This window comes from Amblyomma maculatum, chromosome 6, assembly GCF_055883805.1.
Source record: "Amblyomma maculatum isolate TAMU_Amacu chromosome 6, ASM5588380v1, whole genome shotgun sequence".
Taxonomy (NCBI): domain Eukaryota; kingdom Metazoa; phylum Arthropoda; class Arachnida; order Ixodida; family Ixodidae; genus Amblyomma; species Amblyomma maculatum.
This window is the reverse complement of record NC_139349.1, coordinates 73,696,917-73,723,335: the sequence shown is the minus strand read 5'-3', so window position 1 is coordinate 73,723,335 and position 26,419 is coordinate 73,696,917. Positions and strand designations below refer to the sequence as shown.

Sequence of the window (26,419 nt, the reverse complement as noted above, 5' to 3'; positions counted from 1 at the left end):
TGTCTTGTAAATTTATTTCCGAATAATTTTTTTTTTAAATAGAAGTCGTCATCCCTCCGACTCAATTCATTCTTCCAGGGTACGAAGTACGCTATGCACACATTGCAATACTGCAAGTGTTACGACCCATTTCTGGGTAACAGAAAATACACCACTCGTAACAGTTGAAGTGTGCGAGATGCATTTGTTTGCGTTTGCGTCCATCCGCAGACTGGAATACCTTTGTAACACAAAGCTGCAAGAAGAACAAATAAAAAACACTAACTACTCTGAGAACACAATTTGCATCACATTATTAAAGAAGTCGTCTGAAAGCCAAGGCAGATAATCTGTATAAAGCGACAATAGCGGTGTGCATAAAAGGGTAAACGAGGGCCGTTCAAATTATGTTAAACAAAATGCGCAGAAATCAACCCTCCTTTACAAGGATGACAGTTAGAATAATGACTTCGGTAATATTAGGCGATATGCATTTAGCGGCTTCTCAGCTACATGCTAAGCGTACATGTAAGTAGTTATGACGTAACATTAAAGTAGCCAACCTACAACATACGCAACCAAAGAAAGCATGGGGGAAAGTTTTAATTGCTCCTAAAACTCTTGCTTCGCTCAGTTGAAAGTTTGGCGTGGAATGATTTTACGCTTGAAATTTAGTTGGAAAACAGATGAGGAAACAACTACACACCCCCATTTTATTGCGAACTTAGGTCCTGCGTATTTCGCTCACGGTGATATAGCCCCTGAGCTACAGCGTGAACTGCCCAATATTATACTTTTGCAGGTATTCATCCAGCCTTTAAACTAAGCTTACGAATTTTAGCCAGCGTTCACAGCATCCATAGCGGCTGAAATAGAACGTCCAATACTGCAAAGAGTTACACTTAGAACGAGATCGAAATGCAAGTGCACGCAATGTAAATTGCCCCGAGAGTAGACGATCGGAGAGCAGCCACCACGCCTCAGCTGCTAGGTCACCGTCGCGGCAAACGGCTGTCACGGATTCAGACTCCACTGGCGCATCTTTTGAACCACCTATATTTGAAATATCACTCAAATAAACTATAAATTTTGAATAGGCATACACAACTAATTAAAAATATAAACACTTAATTTTGCTTGACCTGGTTTCTGATGTCTTGCGCCCACCTTGAAACATCGTTTGTTGAGTTTTAAGATTTATGGTGCGAACACGGCGGCGCGCTTTAGAGATTTAAGACGACGTACCTCGGGTATAGTCACAGAAGCGAAAGAACAGCGAACAAAGAAAAACATGTGAAGACATAGACTCATGCAGTGAAGCGCATTGTTTATGCTCTGTTCTTGACTAAAAGCAGGGCCGACCACTACCATATATGAAAGCTGTTGCGCCTTGCAGCGTCTTCCTGCTGGCGGCAGACTAGGAATTCAGCTTGCACTCCGTGTGACTAGTGCGTGATGTAGTTCGGTATGTTCGTGACGAATGCAATTAAAATAAATACTTTATTCAGTTACATGGTGAAATGCTCTTTGGCGCAAACAAGCGTCATTCCAAACAATGGAGAAGGCAAAATACACTGCAGGATTGAAGCGACAATGCGCCATCTTCATTTCACTGCTTTCTGCTGCGGTAGTATTTGTAAAAAAAAAAAACTGCAATTCTGGCTATATACTATACTGCCTCGTTCTTAACCCCTTGAAAGAATACATTAACCGTGTTAATTGTTTTTTTCAGGCTGCGAAATATCTGGACTTTTTGATACCTATTAAAGTTATTACACTCAAAACTTACTGCGCAAAAAATTGTGTAGTTGTCGGGACGCCCCACCAACGCCTCTCCGGCACGAACTCTCTAAATTTCGGACTGGCCTCTGCCACTGTTACAGATATTCCTCCCCTGAGAACGAAGTGGAGTGCCCGCTCACATGGTCCCGGGCACTCTTAGGTGCTTGAGCGCGACATGTCATTAAAATGTTGAGTACATTCTTGCGCAGGCCAAGGATGCTTCATATATTCTAAAATCAGTTCCGACACTGACAGAAAACTGCATCTCAAGGATTAAGCCGTTATACGTGCAGCAGCTTTGCGTTCTTGCGTTAGTTCCGTTATGCGCAACACCATAATGACGGCCTAAATGTCTTGATTGTTTCTAGAGAAGCAAATCATCGTCATCATCATCATCATCAGCCTGACTATACCCACTGCAGGGCGAAGGCCTCTCCCATATTTCTCCACTTAACCCGGTTCTGTGCTAGCTGCATCCACTTGAGAAGCAAATACCGTGTATTATTTCGTACTTTGACTGCGCGTCGTAAACAGGAAAGAGCACTATTCTCCCTTTAAATACTGCCATAGCATCTCATCCAGCTTTCAGTCGTCCCTAGAAATAGGTTTCACAATAGGTGAAAGCTGCTAGTACACCATCATTCTACCTCGGTTTAAGTCAGCACATAGTCGAGAGCGAGGTTTCGCGCAGGTTATAAGTAATAGGCATCTATGGTAAAACCAGCGTAGGGTAGTATACGTTTACATGGGAAACCAGCTGGGGAACTATACGGCCTTTGAAAGGTAGCGCTCGAAGGACCGCGAACACGATGCACCACGTCGACCACCGCGGTACTCAGACGCTGATAACTCATTTGAATTTCCTCGAGCGTGCACCTGCGACTGAAAGGCGCATTCATGGAACTTGGCTTCCGAAAGGAGAGTTTCCCGCCGTGCAGCGGGATGTGAAGGAGATCTCATAGAGCTACTGCTGACAAAGTAAGGTTCTTAGAACAGCCTTATACTAATCACTCGCTAAAAATGCTCAATATCACGTATTCACCCCCTTCATGGCAACAAGACATGTTCTTCGGCTTTTAATTAAATGACTGCGAAAAGTTGGGCAGACTTTGCGGGCTGCAGTTTTCAGCTGCCTACATCTACTACGTCTTCTCCTATAGCTTGTATTATCTCCTAGGTTATATATAGTCGCCTGGGCAAGAAGCGGCTCACATAAAGAAACCAGGCATTGCAGCTCCCACTTATCGCCAGTGTAGGAACAGTTGCGTAGTTGATCAGCGAAGAAACTTACGGAAAATGATATCCTTCGCTGCGAGATACACTGCAAGTAAGCCATCAACCCCTGACACAAAGAAAAGCATGGCGGATTTCTTTTTGGCCGCTGAAATATATTAAGTAATAATGCGAACATGAAGATATGTGGTTAGAAATTAGAAGAAAAATCAATCACATGCAAGCGTTGGCATTCAAACCAGTGACCTACGAATTCAGCGTTCTGTGTTCTACCAATTTATATACGGCGGCGGCTGTTCAATTTTCTTTCTTGGCTACATCTCTGTTATTTATAATCTGTACTTGAGTGTGTTCTCCAGCGCCACCCTTCTCCTTAGCAACGAAAAAAGAGAGTTTCACGTAGAGAACGATCTAACGGGAATAATGGGAGCTGAGTGAAACCCGTTTAAGCTACCTATAAAATCAATATTTACAGATTGGAGGCACCCATCAAGCTAATCAACAAACATAAGTAGGCAAACATAAGGAGCATCGTTACGATTTAAATATGAAGGGAGCCAATAGACGAAATATGTGAACTAAGAGAACCTTTGTGACTAAGGAATTTGAAGTGAGCGTATATAGAACAGAAAAAAAAAATTAATCCTGATGGGTATTTTGGGTGTCCACTTGTCGAGTTTATGGCTGTTGTGGTAACTCCTCTTATAGTTAAGCTGTATGTTTTGTTGCCCTAAAGTGGTAAACAAGAAACTTCAAAAACAAAATTTATTCAAGAAATACTACGTTCAACAATAAACCCTAATCTACTATGCCCGGGTCATTCTGCTGCGAAGATGAGTGCCAGAAATTAGGAATACCCGATGCCTTTCTTAGTATTAGTATAAAACATGATCTACTAAACCAAATTACAATCTTGCTGTAGTATGTGACTGAAAATTAGTACATTTTCATAAAACGTAAACATCAAACGAACATATATTTCGTTTCTTTGCACTAGAAAAGTATGCGACAAAAACAAATTCTATAAAGATGGTTCAAAATGAGCAAACGACCTATAAAGTACTGTGGTATAAAGATTTTTTGGAAAAATATGGTACTAACTCCAAATGGCTCATTCATGTACGCTAGAAAATGTTGGGAGGTCTGTTTAGCTTTAGGAAATTATACATTAAGCTACCGAAAAGAGTGTCCTCGGCAATGTGTCCCTAAACTTGCTGACAGCGTAACTTTTCAAAAATGCAGTTGAATCCGCATAAAGAAGCTTCATTTAGAGGACAGTAAAAACCACTACAATTCTGCTGGATCCTGAACTACGTAAGAGTGGATGGTAGTTAGAGACTGAATGTCTGGGCTCCGCAACCGCTGAAGAAAGAACTACGAAACCTACGCATCTCTTTAAAATGGTTCGCATCTTAGATGGGGGGTAAACGGAAGTTTAAATAGTTAATTAAATGGAGTAACAAAGTAAAACATTATCTGCATCTGCTAAAACTCATAATGCGAGAATGAAAATTATGCACACAGGAAGATAACTGCATTATAAGTATTGTAGATCATCTTCGTATTGAGCATACGCACTTGCACACAGCTTCAGTCTAACAGATAGCAATTTAAATGAGAGCTATGAGATGAAGTGGTTACCATATTCTGCTGTTTTACCACGTGGTTACTATAATCCACGAACACATCTTTTTCAACCCAACCTTCCTCGTAGAAGATTAATCAGTGATCAAGATTTTGTCATTTCAGTTTCCTAAAAAAAAGAAAAGACCGCAAAAAGACGACTTTTCCAAATTTTTTATTCTCTGTGCATTCAAACCCATTAAACTTTGCGCTCGACGTATGAAGATGATAGTGGCCCTGCATGCCACAAGCTCCTTCACAATAAACGCAATGCAACATTAAGTTATGCGTTATTTTATTGAAGTAACGCACACACGTCTATATATAAATGATATGTTTGACTCACAGCAATACATTTTTCCCAACAAAAGTTCGTTTCGTCTTTTCTTTCCCGAGTTTAAATTCTTTTTTCTCCATTACACAGATTTTAACTAAGTATATTTTTTCTCGAAATCTAACGCTTCTTCAATCTTTTCCTACGCAGTACTAGGTTGGAGCCGGTGAGCCTTCTGATGGTTGTACTCTCTAGAAAAATTCTACGTTCCTCTGACAACTTCTGCTTTAGAATCCAGGGAGAGGTGCACTCCTTGCCTGGTGAAGTCTGGAGGAATTATAGTATAATATAGAACCGTACATTATGGTACGGTTCAATATAGTGTAGTGTAGTATAGTATAGTATAGTATAGTATAGTATAGTATAGTATAGTATAGTATAGTATAGTATAGTATAGTATAGTATAGTATAGTATAGTATAGTATAGTATAGTATAGTATAGTATAGTATAGTATAGTATAGTATAGTATAGTATAGCATAGTATAGTACAGTAATTTTACACTTTTTTATATATAGTTGTATTTTATCGTAGCTTTAAGAACCAAGAATATGTTCTAAGTCATGTAAAGCATATACCAAGGTTATCTGCGCGGCGGAATAGTGATTACTCCCAATAAAAATTTCGTGTGCATGGGAAGTTTCAGAGAAGCGAACTGAAGTCAGTTTCCCAGGCTATAATGCACACATATACCAACCGAGTCGCAAGGTTACCGGTTCTGCAATTTAGTTATCGTGCAAAGTGAAAGTCGGCGACTGGAACTGCTTGCTCACCTAGCGGGAGCCATATCTTTGTGTGCCGTAATGAAAGACGCAAAAAGTATAGTCTGCTGTTAGCCTCAGTACAAATTGAAGAGTTGATTTGATTCGAAACAAAAAACAGGTTTTAGTTTAAATCAATCGGGATACAACCCTGACGTGTCGATATAAATCTGGCACTGCTATTGTACACATTCTGACTGCCAAAAAGTAGCATCGACGTCATTCATGTGTGCATGTGAAGAACAAAACGGTGCCAGAAGCACCGGCAGCGACTGGCCGCCGAGGAGCGGAAACCCTACAGCCCCCATGAAAGGTAAAGAAAGCTCATTACCGTTAACGCTTTGTGACTTCGGTGTCTGTATCATGACTTAACCTCCAACTACCTATACGAAGTGTTATTGGATGTTTGCAAGAAAAAAGTAATCTATATTCTCGTATTTGTTAGATAATTAAAAAAAAAAGCAGCCAATTTCGGCCGCTGTAGCTCAGCGGTTAGGGTGCTTGACTACTGAGCCCAGCAACGAGGGTTTAATCCCAGCCGCAGCGTCCTCGCTTCCCCAGAGGTTAAACGCAACACGTGCGCGTTGTACTATGTCAACGTGCCTTAAAAGCCGCAGTTAATGGAAATTATCCACAGCTCTCCTCTATGGCGTCCTTCATAGCCGGAGTCACTATGAGAGCTCCAAGACTATAAATCAAGAAAGCACAAAGAAACATTGACTTCCTTTTTCTACAAATTTTATTTCATATATCATTGACAGATTCCCCTGGCTAACATGCAGACCTCCTTTGTGCTAAGTCTTGGAAGCCGTCGTGAACCAGTTCGAATTAAGTGAAACACCAAAGGGCTTCCTGGCACTGAGAGTGGACTTAGCTAGCGCTGCAGCCCCTCGTGTTATTCCTCTGGAATGTTCGGGGCGCGTCCCGAAATAGTCTTCTGTTGATACAAGCCGGGCATGGGAGACCTCTGATCGAACAACCCGGGTACGCGTGAGCTGAGGCGGCGATTCAATGCCTTGAATTTCTTTGGCTATTCTCATGCAGAGCATTTCATGTTTTCTTTTTGCTGCTAACTGGCGAAGTGTCTGAAGCAAGGGCACCGTGAGTGGCTTATTGCTCATCTATATAAAATACGTTTTTCTATGGGGAACATTGTGTCATTTGTGTCATGGGCACTAAGGGGTGCTTGAAAACTACCCAAAATAAGATTTCCATGTAGTGTGGTTATGTTTCAACAAATTTTGAGTAATAACCTCCCCCCCCCCCCTTACTCACCCTTAGTTGTTAACGTTAACACTTCTGAGTTTCGATAAAATCATGGCAATTTTTTTATTTACGTGTAACTGGAAACTGGTACGTTAGACTAAATATGACTTCGCTTCTACACATTTGCAAGATCTAGAAGCATTGAGCTTTATTAACGACTGCTCGACATTAATTACAACTTTCTGAAGATTTATTTTCAGATTTTTTTTACTGGCAACAAATAAACTTAGCAAGCCTCCCAGCTTTATTTTCTCTTAATAATATGAAACAAAACTGACAAAAATAAATATACAGAGTCCGGGATAATAAAAAGGGAGTCCCTAAAACATTCAAGACTGCTTTATGCTATAAATCTCGCTCTATTACTAATTCCAAATGGTTGCATAAGGGACGAAAATATGCTAAAAATTGAGATCGAATGCATGTAGGCAATACTTATTCAGACCCCTCCTCAAGCTTCTTTGTTTTGATTAATTAATGTGGACAGAAGGAAACATTTGGGAGGAAAATATGAATACAAAAAGGTACCTGAAAGCCTTAAACCTATTTAGAAAAAAAAATGTTGGTCAAATTATAGAGCATCAGCGACCGAAGCACACCACCTGGTACCTTTTAAGGCATTTTTTTGTTTTCAAAGAAGACTCATATGCGGAAATGACCAGGGCGAGAATGCAAGCTCCCTTTCATTATGAATAGTCATGCAGCGTATTGAGCATTCGCAAGCGAATTCAAAATAGGTTTCAGTCAGACGTACACACCTGAAATGAAGGAAATTTCGGTAAGTGCGTTCCCCCCCCCCCCCCCCCCCAACCCCCTTTTTTAGACATAGACACACTTTGATAGGTTCGTCAGAATGCAGTTTATTGTGCGCGGTCTCAGTGGTGAGTTTCATCTCTGCAAATTTGGATATGGTAGAATACATATTGCCACGTGCCTAGCGCCGCGCGACTGCCGTGCTTGGTGCCGACGACGGCGAATTGGTTGTTGGCTCGAGAGGCGCACTGGTGCTGGACTCTGTAATCGGAACTAGAAGCCGACCTTATTCTCGGGTCCTCGTCTACGTGTACCTTCACGGCTTCCTGTGGCTCGAGTCGTGAAAATATGTTATGTTGAGGGATTGCATATGTTATGTTGAGGTGTTGCGTAAGTGATGCTAGTGAGAATACTGAGCCAGACAATTACGGCTGTATTTTCCCTTTTTGTATGTTGCGGAAATATGGGCTAATGCGAAAGAAATTGCCTCAAACGGTGTGCGGTAAGGAGAATTCACGTTCTGACACTAAAAGCTCAAAGATTTCTATTCCTCATTTTCCTTACTATTCGTCGTTCTCCTAGCGATTCCATCTCATTCCTGTTGCCACGGCCTGCCTTTTGATGAGGATGAAACTTCAGGCGCCCACGTACTGTGCCGTATCCGTGCACATCAAAGAAGCCGATGTAGTCGAAATTATTCTGAGTTCTTCATTGCGGCTTCTCTCATAGCTTGGCTCGCTTATGGGACATAAGAACCAAGAAACCAAATCAAAGCATGGTCTTGTCACGAACGATTTCTCGATATTCAAGCATATGATTTGTTTGCTTCACAGAAAGGTGGGCACCACGAAGTATTGCAGTTATAGACGACTCTGCAATGCGTCGCCAGTCCTAAAAAATCGGCGAGTTGCTGATAGATTTGACGTTTTCTAGTCAGGAGTGCTTCCCGCCGTTTAAGGGAATCACTCAGTAGTGCTCACTTTGCACGATACCCTTTTTACAAAATTTATTGATTTAAAACACTGAGTGACCAAAAATAGATTACGTCTTCTATATGCGCTGCTCCTGTAATTTGTCTCTGATGTGATGCAATGGGGAGGACGCCCAGCTCTTCCTAGTACATAAAAGGGCAAATACGTAGCACATGAGCAAGATTGCAAAAATAGTGAGTAAAATCGTTTTTAATTGACAATATATTTAAACTAAATCAGGGAAGTGGTTGACGGCAACAATTATGTCCCAGGAAATATAGCATTCGTCACTAACGTGGGAAGAACGACATTCAGATATGTCTGCTCCATACTTAACAGAAAGTAAACGCCGCGGCCAATTAAGCGCCTTTAAATTTATATTCTCTTTCATGTCAGCATAATATTGCATATGTTTTGTTATTCAGCCATATGGTAGCGGTTTTACCCACAAGACCTAGTCTGTAGCTTGACGAATGAGTACTGGAAAACGATTCCTAAAGTGATATTTAAGCCCGCGATAGAGAAGTCAAGGCGGTAAATACATTCCTCAGCTTACCATGCTGAGATATATTACCATGGCTCGTGCTGCAATGTTTCTCTATGGTATCGAAAACAAACACATTGATTTATTCAACCTCCCTTTAATTCCAACACATTGACGAGGCACTGTACCCGTAGTTTCTATGCTCTTTCTATGCTTTTCAACAGCATACTAGAAACGTTCACGAGATCTCATAACCTACCAAACGCATTGAATTACCGTTTCACCATTCACCACCTGTTGCTTCACGCCTGAACGTTTGAGCGCAGTTCGGAATGCCTCGTCAAAGCACAAAGCCGTGAGCAGAAAACTCTTCGCTTGGGAACCAATGTACTCGCGGGAAAACTCCGGGTCTTTTGTTCCATGCTGATTATTGCCGTAAAAGCAATTAAGGGGCCCGTCCGTGCATTCGTGGTGACTCGGCACGTGCTTGTTCTGGTCGGGTGCCGGTTAAGCCATGCCTGGACCATCGCACTCCACTAATGGCCGACGCTGAATATGCGGAAAGGCGCCTAGACGTACCGGAGGTCTGGCAGAGCACTTTTATAATTAGTTGTTCACTTATATGCCTATATTTTAATATGTGCTTTGGAAAGAGCCTGAGAGCCTGAGTGGCTAGTCGTTCTACTAAACATAAATGGTAAACGCGGCACGACTAAAATAAGTAGCGTTATTATATAAGGCGAACTTACCATCGCTCATGGCTGTCCAGTGTTCCCGAGGCTATATGCCAGACTTTAAGCAGCGGTGCCCGGGCCAGGCCTTAATCCCCGTCGGACGGCCCCTACTTTAGTGGCGTACGCGCCTGCTGGACTTCAATGGGGGCTCAGCGCAAAAGGCCCCGAAGTGAAATTTCCCTGGACATGGTAGGAAGGCCATCTCTCCTAAATTAGTCTGAAGACCATCGCCAGGCAAGACCCTTATGAACCACATTCTCCTAACGGCGGAATGGAAGTGCAGTACTGTCGTTATGCATGTTTTCACGTACGAGTGGGCAGCTTGAGAATAAACTTTGGCTGCACACACACTTGCACTGGTGTCATGGCGAGTTAGCGTGCACGAACTTAGCGAAACGCTCGCGCTGTTGCTGCAAGAGTTGAGATAGCTGCAACCAGGAAATGGCGTGAACTCTTGATTGTGCCCAGTCAGCGCGTCCAGAGAAATGGTACCCACGAAATAAAGAAAGAAAAAAAAAAGAAGTGCGTTCACTTGCTATGTTTTAAAACATTTATCTTTGATTATTGTGGCTGCTCCTTTCAATGCTTGTTTCTTCTTGTTATATATATATATATATATATATATATATATATATATATATATATATATATATATATATATATATATATATATATATATATATATATATATATATATATAAATATATACATATACATACTACATTGTTGGCTCAAGTACGCGTAGTTTGCCACGCAATGCACAAATAACACAAATACTTATTCTACATGTGTACCTTCTCTGCTTTTTATTTTAGTTTTAAAACATTGAAGCTACCTGAAACGCACGACCGTGGAGCTGCACTCGTTTTATACCATTGAAAATATAGTAAATTACAAGCAAACAATTTGGGCCTTTCAGTAAAGAGAAGGAAACGCTACAACAGCCTTCAGCGGTTAAATACGATCACCTGTTATAGTTTCTCAGTTAGTCTTCGGTGCAAAAGCATGCGTGATTTCTGAGCCGTTCATATTTATATTCAACTATTAGGGTGAGATGCACTGCATTTGTTCTAATCGACGTTCAAAGTTCACGCAGGTCAATTAGAGAGGTACCCTATTCTTAATGCCTTCTTATGCCAGACAGCCTTTTAATATATCAAGATAGTGCAGATTCGTGAAACATAAATCACATAGGACAAAAGAGGGGCGTACACGGCTTTGATCCTGGTAGAAAAACCAAGTGCTGCTGGCCCATAACGACACACAATGAATGGCCGGGGAAATTTACCAAAGTGAAATTTGAAATGAACACGACTAGATGTAAGCGAATGTTCAAATGGGATTTGTGAGCTATCAGGTCTCGACAAGTGCGTGTTTAGTCTAGCTTTACATTGAAACAAGTGAACAGAGCCTCACTTTGATATGAAACTTGTCCATCCAACACCTGATGTAACATTTTTCTGTTTTACTGCAGGCGTATATCGATTACATTCAATGCCGACTTATTTCCAGAGAGCTAATACTCCTTCATACATCTACAATAGAACAATTGTTTGAAGTGAAGCATGTCATAAATTGCTTTTCCATCCTGCATTGGTTTCAAGGCATGCGCACTCAACGTCCATTAATCGTAGGCACTCTGCGATTGGCTGATGACGCATTGTGATATACAGTGTAGAACCATTGCTATGGTTGCCATAGCGCTGCCAAAATGGTTAATAATTTAATCGCATGCAGTTCAAAGTCTCACAAATCGCATGATGTAAACATCGTTGAAAAGAGATTACCTTTATAAAGTCGACAGCTCTGCGCAGATGTAATGGAGTGGTGCTGATAAAAAGGAGTGAATATTTTATCAAGACTGAGCGATGACTCCCACAGAGCAAAACTGGCAATACTGCAAAGACTTGCGCTGCGAATGGTGTAATAAACTTTCGGAAATATACAGCCCATCATCAGCATAATTCGGCAATGCCCACCACGAAGAAGAGAGCAGGGACTCACTTCTAGCGTTGCGTGCCACCTGTTGCATGAGTGCCTCAAAGTCTACATCGGGATCCTCTTCGTCGAACTTCTGGTGAAACATGTGCCCTCCCCCAAGAGCGTTGAACACAGCCGCCAGGTTGAAGAAGCAGTCTGAATGGCCCTTGGTGCGCTCACGAAACTCATGAAAGAGGAAGGCCACAACCTGCCACCCGAACCGGCGCAGCGTCTCGATGAACAGCTGTCCCACCTGTGTGAAGGAACCGTTCATGCGAGTGAGCAGCCGGTAGTTGGGGTACTTGGTGTCGAAGTTATCGTTCTGGCCCGACGACGTGAGCACGGGTAGATCCCACTCGGCGCTGTAACGGGCCACGGGGGCCAGCACGTACGAACAGGTTGGACCCAGGAAAACGTCGACTTTGCCGGCGATGTAATGGTCAAAAGCGAGTAGCGGACCGTGGGAGGACGAACAGTTGGTATTGTTGTAGTTGACTACAAGCGTGAGGTTTCGGTGGTGTTGAAGGTACTCCACAGCGACCATCACAGCGGGTACGACCTTGTGCAGTGAGTAAGGAAACATGTCGTCGTCCGGTGCGAGCACCAGGAGTTCCGGGGGCCGACGAGGGCCTTTCAGCTTAAGTGCCTCTTCTCTCGTCTCCAACGCTGCTCCCGGTAAAGAAAGTTTGCTAGGGTGGGACACCTGGCAAAGTGCACTATGACTGGTGAGCGTAACAGCAAAAATGACGAGCAGCAGGCGAGGGGTGCCGCCCGTCCATGGGACGGGAGCTTTGGGAAGCGACGTCATGCTCATTGGAATCTGCTAGCCACAGGTGGAACGCGGAGGCGCAGGCCTCTCTACGTGGAGTGGCATGCCACAGTTCGGGAGCCCGCCGCGCGGGAGACTGCTAAGCGGCACCAGCGCGAGCGCTGCTGCTGCCGTTGTGGCCCGGAGTCAGCGGTTCGAGCATCGAGCCGCCCGCTGGCTTTGGGACTCACCGGCCGTTCGTCGCCGCGTGTGAGGTGGCGCCATGCCGTGGGGTTTAGAGAAGGTTCGCGCAAGCTCTGATTCCTTCGAGCCCTCAAGCTTTCTCCGCTCTTTTTTGCTTATTTGTATGCGAAAAGTTTCATACAGGCCGCTTTTTTAATATGCAGCTTTTCTTCGGGCTTCACGTTAGCAGTGACGTTTTGGGTGGACGATCGAATGGTTCTGTGCAGTTGTTGTGCACGCAGTCTGGCCTAGAAAGCAGAATTTGAGAGGTGGAACTGAAGGAGCACAAGCAAAGTAACTACAGCCTTTGATAAGGATAAAACAATGTAGTCGTTAGCCCTGACCACGACGATTGATGAATCGGATAGCGCAGTGAAACAAGTTTGTCTTTCGCTCACATGCTCTGTTCTATGCTTCCACGGCAAAAATGTAGAGAAGTATATACATATGCAAATAACTTCCAGCTCCCTCCGTCTAAAGCCAACTTCGGCAACAGAACGCGAACCCAAACCACTAACTTAGAATGTCACGCAGGGTAAACTTTTCTTTACATATGAATTCATTTAATGATTATTAGACTAATGTAGTTGTTTGTGTCCGTTCCCCAGCAAATGCAGCCATGCTTGGGACCCTCGTTGTATTATTTTAAGCATCGGTTAAGGCTAATATCTCGCCGTAATATAAAAATTTGCCAGAGTTCGCACTCACGCATCCGAGGTAGCAAACAATAACCTCAAGGTCTTCAGTTAGGACAACTAGTTTCACGCGACCGTAGAAGGTTTGTGAGGTATTGTCACATTTCTGCAGCCACGCAAACCTTTGGCAGGTAGTAATTTGCAGGTGTCATGGCCGGGCCTAATTGGTCAGTGGGTTGTGTGACGTCACGAGACCACGTGATATTGAGCTGGCGAACCGGCAGAAATTAATGAAAAATCTTGGATCATCAGCCAAGCATGCTATCTTTCAGGCCACGCAGGCAAGTTCGAGGGGATGGTTTAACTTGGTTATCTGTACCGGAAGCTCTTGCACATAATGAGGAAGCTTACTAGTTCAAGCCTAGGAACTCGCGTGAGATTAGAAAGGTACAAAGCAAGGGACAAATTTTAAGCGAATGGCAAACGGCATTTACACGAACAAAGATGGTCAAAGGAAGCCGCAGACAAATTACTAACGTTGTCGTGTCATACGCATCAAGGCGAAGCTGAAGGGTCAAAAAAAACGTTTTCTCCTTGGAAACTATAACTGGATTCCTTAAGATGCAACTCTAACCTTCAGTCACCGTCAGTTTTCCTATCATTTTGCAGTATAAAAGAAATGTACACGCCGGAGTTAAATTTACAGGCTGGAACTTATTAGTCTTGGAAAAAGAATGCAAAAATGGTTCTCAATTTTTCTTTTGGTGTTTCAACTGCAAACTTGTTTTTGGATCAAATTATACATGCCGCCATTCAACAATAACTAAGAAATAGATAATGAGTATTTTAACAACTTTCGTATCATGAATGTTTAAAATTCCTCTTACAAAATATATTAGCAGCCGATGCAGTTGCAGTGGTTAAACGCATCTCCTTATTTCCGCGGATTCTGGTTTCGACCACAGTAAGAAGCTAAGAACCGAAGTAGGACGGCTCTTTCTCAGAATTAAAAATGTCGCGATACATTTGAATATTAGAAATACGTTTCACTTGACGATCATCTGAGATTTCTTCCAGTTACCGCTACAAGACGCGAAGCGCTTTCGCTTTAAGTGACACATTCCAGGCAATCGATTCCTAAAAATTACTCCGCATTCTATGGTCAACAGTAAGCAAGCCATGCCACGCCCTGTATCGACTCTGCTCGCCTCTGCAGGTCGGAGGAGATGCCTCACTCTTGAAAGCCTTCTCACAGCTTTATATCTCTCGAAGTTGGAAAAGAAGAGATTTATTCATTCAAAAACAAAAAATTAACTGCTGTTTACGAGCTGGGAACAAAAAACAGAACAGCAAAGGTGGTTATTACTGAAGAATTTTGCGTATTAGAGTATCTGAATCAGGTTTTACTGCAATACTGTTTTGCGGGAAGTGTCTTCCTAAAATCGTGCATTATTGGATTCCAGGCTTGCGCGCTCCTAATTTACGTAGTCCAAAAAATGGCCCACCACCTCCGAGAAAAATTGACACCAAACCATGCTACCTCTATGAAAAAGCCATAGCGGTCAGAGGAATTCTCATTATTTGGCAATGAATTTCATCTAAACAGTAAAGTTTATCAATGCGTAGCAGCTAGCAATAATAACTAATTCTCAACGCCACTGAACGATTCTGTTAAGCGATTCCTTTGATGTGTACTACATAGAGCACAGTTATGCCACAGCATCAATTCTCTTTCGTAGCAAAAGCTACACTGCGCTAGTTAGCAGCGCATTTCGTACAGTGTAAAACAGGCCACTAGTGCGCACGAAACCAGAGAGGAACAACAGTTGCGCACGCATGACATCAGAGCTCGCAGCCGCGGCCGCGTGCCGGCGAAGCTGAGCGCAATAATAATAATAATAATAATAATAATAATAATAATAATAATAATAATAATAATAATAATAATAATAATAATAATAATAATAATAATAATAATAATAATAATAATAATAATAATAATAATAATAATAATAATAATAATAATAATAATAATAATAATACTAATAATAATAATAATAATAATAATAATAATGATGATGATGATGATGATGATGATGATGATGATGGTGATGATAATAATAATAATAATAATACAATTAGTTGTAGTGCACTGACATCGCAAAGCACATGGGCGCCTTCATTTTCGCCTCTATCTAAAAGCTGCTGCTGAGGTCGGGATTCGATCCCGCATCCTTGGGCACAGTAGTCGAGCGCCCTAACCGCTGCGCCACCCCGGCGGCGAAACAGAGAGAGGAACGACTTGACAAACGGTGATACCAGACTGCTGAGAGTAATAGACGGAGCATCATAACCACCGCGATGGGGCCTATGGAAGAGTTAAATCAACGGGAACCAACAGAAGAGGATCTGAAGGCACGTCGTGTGTCTGATCACTCAATACGAATTTCCGAAATTGCATCTGCGACCTGGACATATGAAGAAAACTTTGTGAACAATCCGTTTGAATACATGTGCAGTGTGTGCGAGAGACTGTGACAGCAAGTAGACTTGATACCTCTGAGTAATCCAATGTATGAGACTTCGTTTAGAAACTTTGCCATATCTAAATACTGCATAGACAAAATTGAGACCGCTGCATGCTACTTCACAGACCATCTGGCAGTCTTCGTCCCTGTCAAGCAAAATGAATGAAAGATGCGTATGCCCAATGTCTCTCATTGCTAAACATAGATGACAAGCTCAGTCAGGAAAACGTACCTCTCGCTACGTATATCCTGGCATAGTTGAGCTATCAGTCCTAGTATATGCAGCAAGAGTGTGTTAGTGATGTCCAGGATCATTGCTGAGACACTTGATAGGCTGCCCAGCTCTATTGTATTTGGCGTCATAATATATTCGACATTAACAACACGGTTCATTGGCAACTCTTCAAAGTCCTTAGGAGAGGTTTATACTCAAACGGGAATTAATAGCGCACAGACAAAAACAGGACGAGCATGATCATTTCCAAACGAACTTTCTTTTTTTTTTTTTTTTCTGGACAAGCGCAGTACTTATTCGCTTTCACACATGGATTAGCCCAGTTCTATACTCGAGTTAAAATGTTTCAGCATGTCTGATGTAAAGAGTTTAAGGCAAGATTTTCTTCTTGAAGAACAGAATGAACAAGAGTATAATTGTTATGGCAATCCAAATATAGAGCGTACAAAGCCGCAGCTCAACTCTGTGCAACATAACGCTGGAAATGTATGTAGGACATAGATATCCTGCATACATTTACTCTGTCCTACATGCCGCTCGATTTGCTGGACTTTAAATATATTTCCCTTCGGTCTTATCTGTTGATAACGAAATACTTTGTGAAATTTGTGTTTATTTTCAGACTTGGACCGATAAAAAATATAATGCTGCGCCACTGACACCGCAGAGTGATACTCTAGCCCAAGTTAGACGGTTCAACTAAATATTACATAGCTAATGCTTAGCTTAAGGATTCATGTGCGGTTGAATAAGCCTCACTTGACGCAATAAAATTCTCAAATTCAGTTTGGTAAAACCTAAGTCCGTTCGCAACTAAGTCTCGTCTTGATTTAGATACACGATTCGAAAATACTCTCTCAATATGCTCCTAGATTCATAAGGAACAAAGGAAGGCAATGAAGTATCATACGGCGTGTACAGGAATATATTTGGGAAGAATTTCATACGGACTTCAGCCTGCTTCTCTCTAATAGCACTTGAGGCAATTCGCATACAGCCTTTATTTCTTGTTCCTTAAGATCATGCGTACAAGTTCAAAGCAAGCAACATAAACTGCTCTAAATTTTGAACTTTGCTTTGACACGCTATTACATCTAAATAATCCTACTCTATAACTTTGCAATTATTAAACCTATACAAGAACAAATAGGGATCAGCAAAGTAGTGGCTTGGACAGGTCACGCTCATTTGGACAGCAGCGTACCAGGGGTTGAGGGGGAACGAGAAAGCGCACGTACTGGCCAGAGGATTAGCTACATTCCGGGATCCCAGTGACGTCTTATGCGCAACCCCGTACCCCTTGCGCGATGTGGAGCTCCTACAGTTCGATGATGACCTTAATACCTACCAAGATATAGTCGAAATCATTACAAATTAGGCAGATCAATATTTACAAAAGCGTGTAAGCAACTCATCAAAAGCGAGGTGGTTATGTGGCATAAGCTACAAGCTGGAGTATTCCCGAACCCCAATCTTTACAGCAAGTGGCACCCGGAAAATTTCAGCTCCAGGTGCAAACGTTGCGATGGCATAGTGGACAGGATCCACATGGTATGGAAGTGTCCTAGATTTGGAGAACCTGATAGAACAGATGAGTCCTGAGAGGCACTACTTCTCCAACAAGACGAGAAAGGGCACCGAGCAGTCATCCGTCTCGCCCTGGCCGCTGCTCAGATCCAAGAGATCCAGGTCGACGGCTGAGAGGGAGGACAAGGCTGGGACAGAGCTGCGCCTCGGATCCTCGCCAACCTTTTGACGGGTGCCAATAAATGTTATTTCTCTCTCTCTCTTTCTCTCTCTCTCTCTCTCTCCAAGGAATATTGAGTATTGGTAAAATAGCCTTAGGAAAAGCCAAAGAGCCTATCTGGTTTCTTCCTTAAAATCTGACGGACGCATATAGGTACAGCTTTGAGTATGAACACGAAGTCATTAGACAAAACAAAGAATAATGACAATAAGTGACAATGTTGTTACTAAGCCAACGTTCTTTATTTTACCTCTTCAAAACATAGGGCTGCCTAAATCCTTCCTGTTTCGGAGATTGTTTCGTAGAGCTTTATCTTCGTAATTCTACGCATATGTTCAATGCCAATTGAGGATGGAAGGTATTCGAGGTAGATTCATATATGGTACCCGATTAAGGAGGTGGTAAAGAAACTTCGGAGTAACAACTGTTAAGAAAGATGAAAAGCCGGGCAAACAAAACCTAGAGGTTGAAGTCTCCACAGAATTGCCGCTTGTATTGCAGATAATAGTTTGAAGTCTCGCCGAACATCTTGCCTTCGAGCTCTTGGGGCTGCGTGCATCGGCTTCATCTAGGTGGAGTTAGAAGTGTTTCTAAAGCTAGAAAAGCGAGGCTTAATTTCTGTGCGGTTTTTTGTAGGTCATACATGTGCTATTCCGATCACCACAGACACCGATTTAGGAGGTTCTTGCTTTTGCTGACAATAAAGCAAGTCACATAATATGCTCTATTGAGGTTACGAGTGCAATATATACAGTTTAAGTAGCATGCAGAGCGATTCGTAGTACTTAGGCAAATGCTGTTTTGGCGTGCGTGCGATATTGTCACACTACGTCCAGTATTTTAAGTTTCATTGATTTAATATCTGTAATAAAATAAAATAGACGTTATCAAATTCACCTCTGCTCAGCCCGCCATAAAGAAATAGTTAATTACATCGCTCACCATGGTTCGCACCACGGCATGCTCAGATAACCTGCACGCCACGTCAGACTAAATGCCCTGAATGTTTTTCGGTTCGGAAAATCGGCCAATATAGCATTCACTTTTCACCGCCTTGGCCGCAAGCGAATAGTTGGAATTGCCCATGTTTTGCGTGCGCTAAATATCTGAAGGACACGAGAACGACTGGTGAACACTGAGAACTATCGAAACATATTCAACTTACTTTTGTTTTTTATGTTTTTTCTTGTTTGGGCTAAACTTTGGAATGAGATTACTAGTTCTCATTGCTTCTCAATGTTTGCTTCCCCAAATATTCCAACTTTTTCTTGCAAAGTTCTATTGCTGTCAAAATTACTCAGCCGTTTCTTACTCCAAAGACGATCGCAGTCGTGTGCCGCTATTTGTCGGAGCGGCGAGAACAACGAGGGCTTCTGTGCCACCTGCGGAGCTCTCGTTGAGACAACTTTCTCTTTTTACACCATGATCTGCATCCATGAGCCCTGGAAGGTTGATTCATATTCAGCCCTCCCATCCCAAATCAGCAACCCTAGCTGGAAGTTGCTCCTAGCTTTGTGTTTTGTTACCTCACGCAACCCTTCCTCGAATCAATCTTCGACCATGTCACCTACCAATATCACGTGCCAGAGCGATGCCCGTGACCTCTTGTTCACAACGCCGACAACGAATTTTGTGCAGAACGGGGCATTAGACGCTATCTAGTTACAATTGAGTTTATACTTAAGTAGCGCCTTTAAGAGCATGACAGGACTACGTTAATGACTCCAGTCTGTGACTCTCTTTGTGGATCCATATTCTCTTATTAGCTTCTTATTCTTATCTACTTCATCAAAATAAAAGTTCTTATTCTGGCATCGGGGGTTGCCCGGAGACAGACATAAACACAATAAATTCCTGACTCAGTGTTGGCCCCCTGCTGCTCGATCAATCACTAATCTCTTAACATTTTCCTCTGTTATCGCAAATATATTTCATTAGAATACACTCGCAAGCCACCACATTATATGAAAGGCCACTTGAAATAAACATACATCCCTGATTTTTCCAAGCCGTACGAACGTGCCTGCGTTGCATATGGGCAGCCTCTCTGACAGGGAATCCGAAGACCCTGATAGGTTCGACTCTCATTTCACCCTATCCTGGCATAGTTGGCAGATCCTACTATTTCGGCCATGTGATGTAGTGACGTGACATAACACAGCCCGCCGACCAATAATTGCTCGACTATGTTACCTGCCAACTATCCACTTTCAGAAGCACGCCCGTGAAGTTTGTTCCCAACGCCGAGGCTGACAACGCCGATATCGCCGTTGCTGGATTTTCTAGGAAACGGGGACTTAAACCTTTTCTCATGAGATGTCTGTCTCTGTAGGATGAAGTTTAAACCTGGTATGTATAGGACCCAACAGTCGCTGGCCGTGATAGAAAGAGAAAAGGTAAGTTTCAACATGGCCGCTCGTTGGAAGAGCACAAGATGCGACCGGCTGCGTTTGTCAAAACCAGCTGAAGGCGCGTCATTCCCATCGCTACCGGCTCCGCTGGGTCTGACGAATCAGCACGGCAGGAGCTTTCCTATTTTAGGATTTGAACAGCTCCTTTTTTACACAATTTGGCAACACGAATCCGTGTACTGTCATATATAGCGCGAGCAGATCAGCATTATAGCGTTTGCTCAGGAATAATGTATACTGACGTCTGCACTGGAAAATTGTTGCGACAGACAGTAGTTCACGCCGCTCGATTTGATTACGTGCATTACAGTGATGTGTATTCAGAACAAGACGCTTGTCAGATTTATTATCACATGGCTGTGAACAATTAAAAGCTGTTCAGCGGTCATGTAGCCCCATGCATAACCCTTTACAACACCATGTAGCGAATTCGGTGTGTGCCGTGTCATACAGTTTACTCATTTCTGCATAGATCACTTTTTTTTATCAATACCTCAAATGCTCCTGCGAAGGGGTTTTACATGAGGGATGGGTCTTAGGTGCTGCAGACGAGTTTTCCAATGAAGTGCTTAAAGTGCACGTGACTGCAATGGCTAACAGCAGCAGCAGCAGGAAGGTCATTTCAGTCCTTTGGTGTACATACAAAAAAAAAAAACGAGGATAGATGGGCTGATGATCGGGCTGAAGGTGGGTATACCATCTTGCCATGGCTGAGGCGAGAGGAGTGGCGGTGTGCTGGTAGAGTGGCAGAGTTTCGAGGGGATTCATAATAGAATTTATGGAAGAGGGAGAGGCGGGCGGCTTTGCGACGGTGAATAAGGTAGGGGAGGTTAGCTTTTCCTTTGAGTTTGGTAGCATTGGACATGTATGAGTAATACAAAAAAATAAAGGGCGCCGCACGGTTCTAAACAGATTTCTTCATATTATGTGATTAGCTTGGTACGGGTCCCAGATAGGGCATACGTATTCAAGCTTAGGTTGAACGAAGGTGCAGTATGTTAATAATTTTACAGAAGGAGGGGCTAATCGAAGGTTGCGGCGTAAGAAGCCGAGGACACGGTTAGCTTCACTTGTTAGCGTAGTTACTTGATCGGTCCAGGAAAGATCGGCGAATAAGTTAATTCCTAAGTATCTGTAGGTAGTTACGGAGCTGAGGTCGGAACCAAGAAGACTGTATTTCCGGGTAGTAGGGGTCTGTCTTCGATGGAAGGTAAGAAGAGCTGATTTCTTAAGGCTTAAGGACATAAGCCATTTGTCACACCAAGTTTTGAGTGTTATCGAAATCAGATTGAAGTGCATTCACATCGGTTACGTTGATGTCAACCAGTTCTAATCTTCCAGCGCTATACATTAAAAATGCGGCCCTACTGCCAGCAGCCTTTGCGAAAGTTTGCCTTCCAGCTCGCGTCCAACAATTTATAGTATTGAATTTTCTGATTATTTTGGGGGAAATAGGAGTGCGTTTCTTAGGTCAAATCTAACTAATATCTTGGGATCTTCTATTTAGTTGGAGACCATGAATTTTGTGTGCCTGAACGCTATCCGCAACGGCCCTCCGCATTATGTACGATCGGCAAATGCGATTTTCTTTGACCTGAAATGTTTCTGAGCCACTCTTCCTGGTGCTGCCGGTCCAAGGGAAGCTCATGATAATTTACAGTATACGTTCCTTCCACATGTTTGTGTCGTAGAGCGGCACAAAGCAGTTGTGCGGCATTACGTCGCATGCATGACACTGCCGGCACACGCGCGCACAGCAAAAAGCGCGAAGCGATCACAGCACACAAAGCAGACGCGTTTCTCCCCTACGGAACCATGCTCACACGCACGCACACGGGAAATCTTGTGTTGACCACGCGAACACGATGCAGACGCGCGTACAGAGACGAAGCAAACCGCTTGCCCAGGGATGACAATCCTAGTGATGACATGTCCACGAACAGTGGCTGCCATAGCACAAACAGCGGCCGCAACGCTGAACTCCTCAAGGACACTCTCGCCCGTTGACTGTGGCGCGATGTAACAGGGTGCACCTAGCGCGCTTCTATCAAACGGCCGTGGTTGCAAACTCTATCACCCAGCCTAGAGGTCACAAAGGCTGTCGATTTATTTTGAGATGGTCGTAAATTAAAAGCTAAGTGCCCAGCGGTCTCTCATGAGATCAGTTAGAAAAAATAGGGTTAAAGACAAAGCTGAAAAGAAATGCTTAGCTCCTTGGCCAACTGCAGACATCATAAACACTGCTCACCCTATCGCAACCATGCGCTTCAAGATTTAACAGTGATTATTCCCAACAGAAACAGAGCAAAAACAAGTATGAAGACACAGTGTGCTCATCGATCGTAGTTGGACATAATGTGATAATAGGTTTAAGTAGCTGGCGTTCTTACACGCCGAAAATATCTTCGCTTATAATAGTTGCAAACGTTGAAAAGAAGACCCTTTAAAACTGTTTTACTTCCTTATCATATCTGTATCTTTCGTACTCTCCTTTCTAACTGAATTATATCTAAATGCCTTCACGTATTTCTAGGAGCAGGCTTGGATTTATTGAACAGATGGCTGACCTCCTCCAGACTAACGAACTTATTCACGAAACATCTCCGCAGTTTTTTTTGTTTTTGTTTTTTAATAAGTAGCATTACTTGTCTCATGCGCGCCGTATACGAAATGTAATCACAAAATGTGTGTGCAGAATGTGTCCTCAGTGGATATATGCAGCTTATGTTAAGTCTAATAGCCACAAGTGCGGTATCGTTGAATATCATATGCCGAGTATAAATGTTGTGGATTAACTGCAGATACCAATTCATTGCGTTCAATTAGTTAATTGTGATCCAATATTGAAACTTCCGCTACAGCATCTAGTCATATACCTTTAGATGGCTTATGTCGAGTATAAATGCACTGGACTAATTGCAGACCTTCAGTACTTTGCTGTAAATATTAACATGTAATGAAGAATGAAATATTTTCTTGAACATGAACTGGATAGATTATGTCGCTGCATTGTAAGTTTGAGTATATTATTTCGAGATCAAATAACACTGAGTTTATTGCAGGTCATATTTAACAACTGCTAAATAATTAATTATGATTGACAAGTCAATTTTCTGCTACAGCTTGAAGCAATATATTGTAGAATCAAAAATCAAACGCTAAACTGCGCAAAAATCCTATAAAGCTAAGCTAACGCCTAACTTGTTATAGAGAACGCGAGACAGAAGTGAAGCAGGAGCGTCGTGTCTCGCCCCCCTCTTTCTCTCTCTCCTTCGTCTAGTGTTAGCGCTGTTTTTAGCCACAAGATCATGCATCAACCAGCCCAGCTTTTCACCCTGTTAAAGCAATTAGTGCTTATGCATTCACATCACGCCATGAGACGTAAGCGCTCCAAGTAATTGGTTTGCATTTTTTATAATGCCTAAGAAATGAATTGGCGAAATCCTAACAAGGCGAGGCTCTGTTGAAACTGGAATTGGTAGAAAACATTCTCTTATTAACGAGTAGGGTGTTTACCCGTGATCCTACACTAGGGTCATTGAACCCATATAATCAGACATAAATGAAATGACTCGTGTTTTCAGCACTGTGCAGAGAGAGATCAGTACGTATATACATGAGCACTCTAAACCTCACAGTACACAGCAGTTTTTCAATTTCTCTTAAAATTCATTTAAACGACCCTGCTGCACATTTTTTTCAGGAAAGGGCTGCTACATAAGAATGCAATATTTAAATATGCGTGAAATACGCAATGTGAAAACGGCAGTCTTATTTCTCAACACCACGAGGGCGACTCAGACGTGAGCCTGTATTGCTAAATAGAGTGTGAATATTAGATTACGCGCTGGTCACATGCAAAGCGCTACTATAATTTATGGCCACTCCCGTGCTTCCAGTGACAGTTCTTGAAGATAAAAACACAGCGAACAGATACTCCGCGCTGCTGAATAAGTGGAGATCCATCGATTGTAATGAATTTAATTAGGCTTTGTGAGCAAGTCTTCAATGCATCTTTAACAAGGCGTGCGGGGTGAAGACAGGATAAGAAAAAGGCAGTGTAAAGAAGACGAGCAAATTCGAGAGGAAATAAACGTTGATACAAGTAAACTTTGAGAGTGCAGTCTTCCTATTTATAAATTGAAAATTGCGCTCCACTTTATTACTCCGAGTTAATCATGCGTTGCCTCATATTGGCGCTTCCTCATAGGGAAGTAACTTTGGTTATTTTCCTGCTGAAATTTTTTCACAGCTTAATCACGCAGCATGCTTAACTCCTTGGCCAACTGCAGACATCATAAATACTGCTCATCCTATCGCAACCATGGGGTCTCATATTTTATTTTCATTCCTAATCATGCCATTTCGTTTCGTGTTTTTATTCGCCGTGAAACAAATATTCGCTCTCCTACGCACGAATCCGGTCTTTGCTTCCCCTATTGGAAGCTAATTTTTTTGGTGCGCCCTTTCCTTAAGAGCTTATTTGCATACTAAACAAGCTTCGGTTTCTTTTACGGGTTAACCTCCCTGCCTTTCCACCTCATCTTTCTCCTCTTCCTCCTCATCCTGCGATGTCTTAACGATACGGCAAGCATTTATGCAAGATGTATGTGAAGGATAATAGAATGTGTCCAGAAAGCATTTTGTGGTTTATTGTATCGAGAATCACGGTTTATAAAAGCGTAAGCACGAAAAGGGACCACAGTCTGAACGTGAGATATTTTATGACACATCCAGCCAGTCAAATGAGCATTGAAGGAACTGTTCAGCTTCGTAAGGCTAACTGGCTTTTCTGCAAATTGTACCGCAATGTGCTTTCTGGCCACGAACGTACAAACTTTCAAGCACCGAATAACTTAGGTCTGTCTCTCTTTGTTGAAGTGAATACCGGTCCACACATATCCACGGACTGATTGCTTAAAATGTGTCGCCAGTGACAGAGCATAGCGCCTCGGCTCCTTACCTTTTATTTTTATTTTGCATAAGTAAGTGATGTTCATGGGCACATAATGTTATAAGGCCAAATAATTGCGGCAACAGTCGGCCACACGATATAATAATGGGGGGCCGAAAGGAATGGTGACATATATCTATAACATTTCGAAACTACATACGGTGGGCGTCTTTGGTTTCAAGATATAGGTCGTATATATCTACAGCCCATCTCCGCCCCATTATCAGCAGCCTGAATGCTGCAAATGCTGGACAGACCCCCCTCCCATATTTCTGTAATTAACTCGATGTTGTCGCAAAGGGGGCCAGCTAAACTTCAAACGTCCACCTACTCCCCGCAAGCAAGAATGAACGGCAACGAGACAAGAGCTCATCCGGCTCCTTTCCTGGTCGTACGTGTTCCGCTTCAAAGTGCCCTTGTCAAGACTAGGAAGAGGAATTATTTACATATTGTCACGCGCTAAGGATCGGAAGCGAATAGGAGAAAAAAAATGGAAGAAGGAGAAAAAGGTGGATGCTGTTGAGTCTTGGACTCTCGGTTCCTCCAACTGAAAATGCAAGCCTTGCTACGTACTCAGTAGGTAACAGTTTAGTGGAGGTGCGTTGTGGTCTTCAAAGCTGTCGCCATCGCAACCAGTAGTCGAGAGCGGCCAGCGCGAGAGGCAGTCGGCGTCGGCGTGTTGACGGCCGCTCTTGTATGTTAGAGTGAAGTTGAACTCTTGGAGGAGCAAAGCCCATTGCGCGAGACGGCCGCAGGGATCACGGAGGTTCACAAGCCTACACAGTGAATGATGGTCGGTGACAATAGTAAAATAATTCCATAGAGATAGGCACGTTATCCTTGCATAGCAAAACAACTGCAAGGCACTCTTGTTTAGTCACTGTGTAATTGAGTTCCGACTTGTTCAGCGAAGGACTGGCGTAAGCTGTTACATGCTGAGCCTCACCGTGGCGCTGTAAAGGCACTGCGCTAACGCCGACACCACGAGCATCGGTGTGAACTTTAATGGGAGCAGAAGG

At 42.8% G+C, this 26,419-nt stretch overlaps 1 long non-coding RNA gene across 1 annotated transcript; it reads right to left on the bottom strand.

Moving 5' to 3' along the window:
* LOC146186015 (uncharacterized) lies at nucleotides 1-26,419 on the bottom strand. Its single transcript, XR_014708068.1, has 3 exons — nucleotides 25,974-26,419; nucleotides 3,053-3,142; nucleotides 1-235 (listed from the first exon to the last, which is right to left on the bottom strand). It is a non-coding gene; the product is annotated as an uncharacterized LOC146186015 (long non-coding RNA).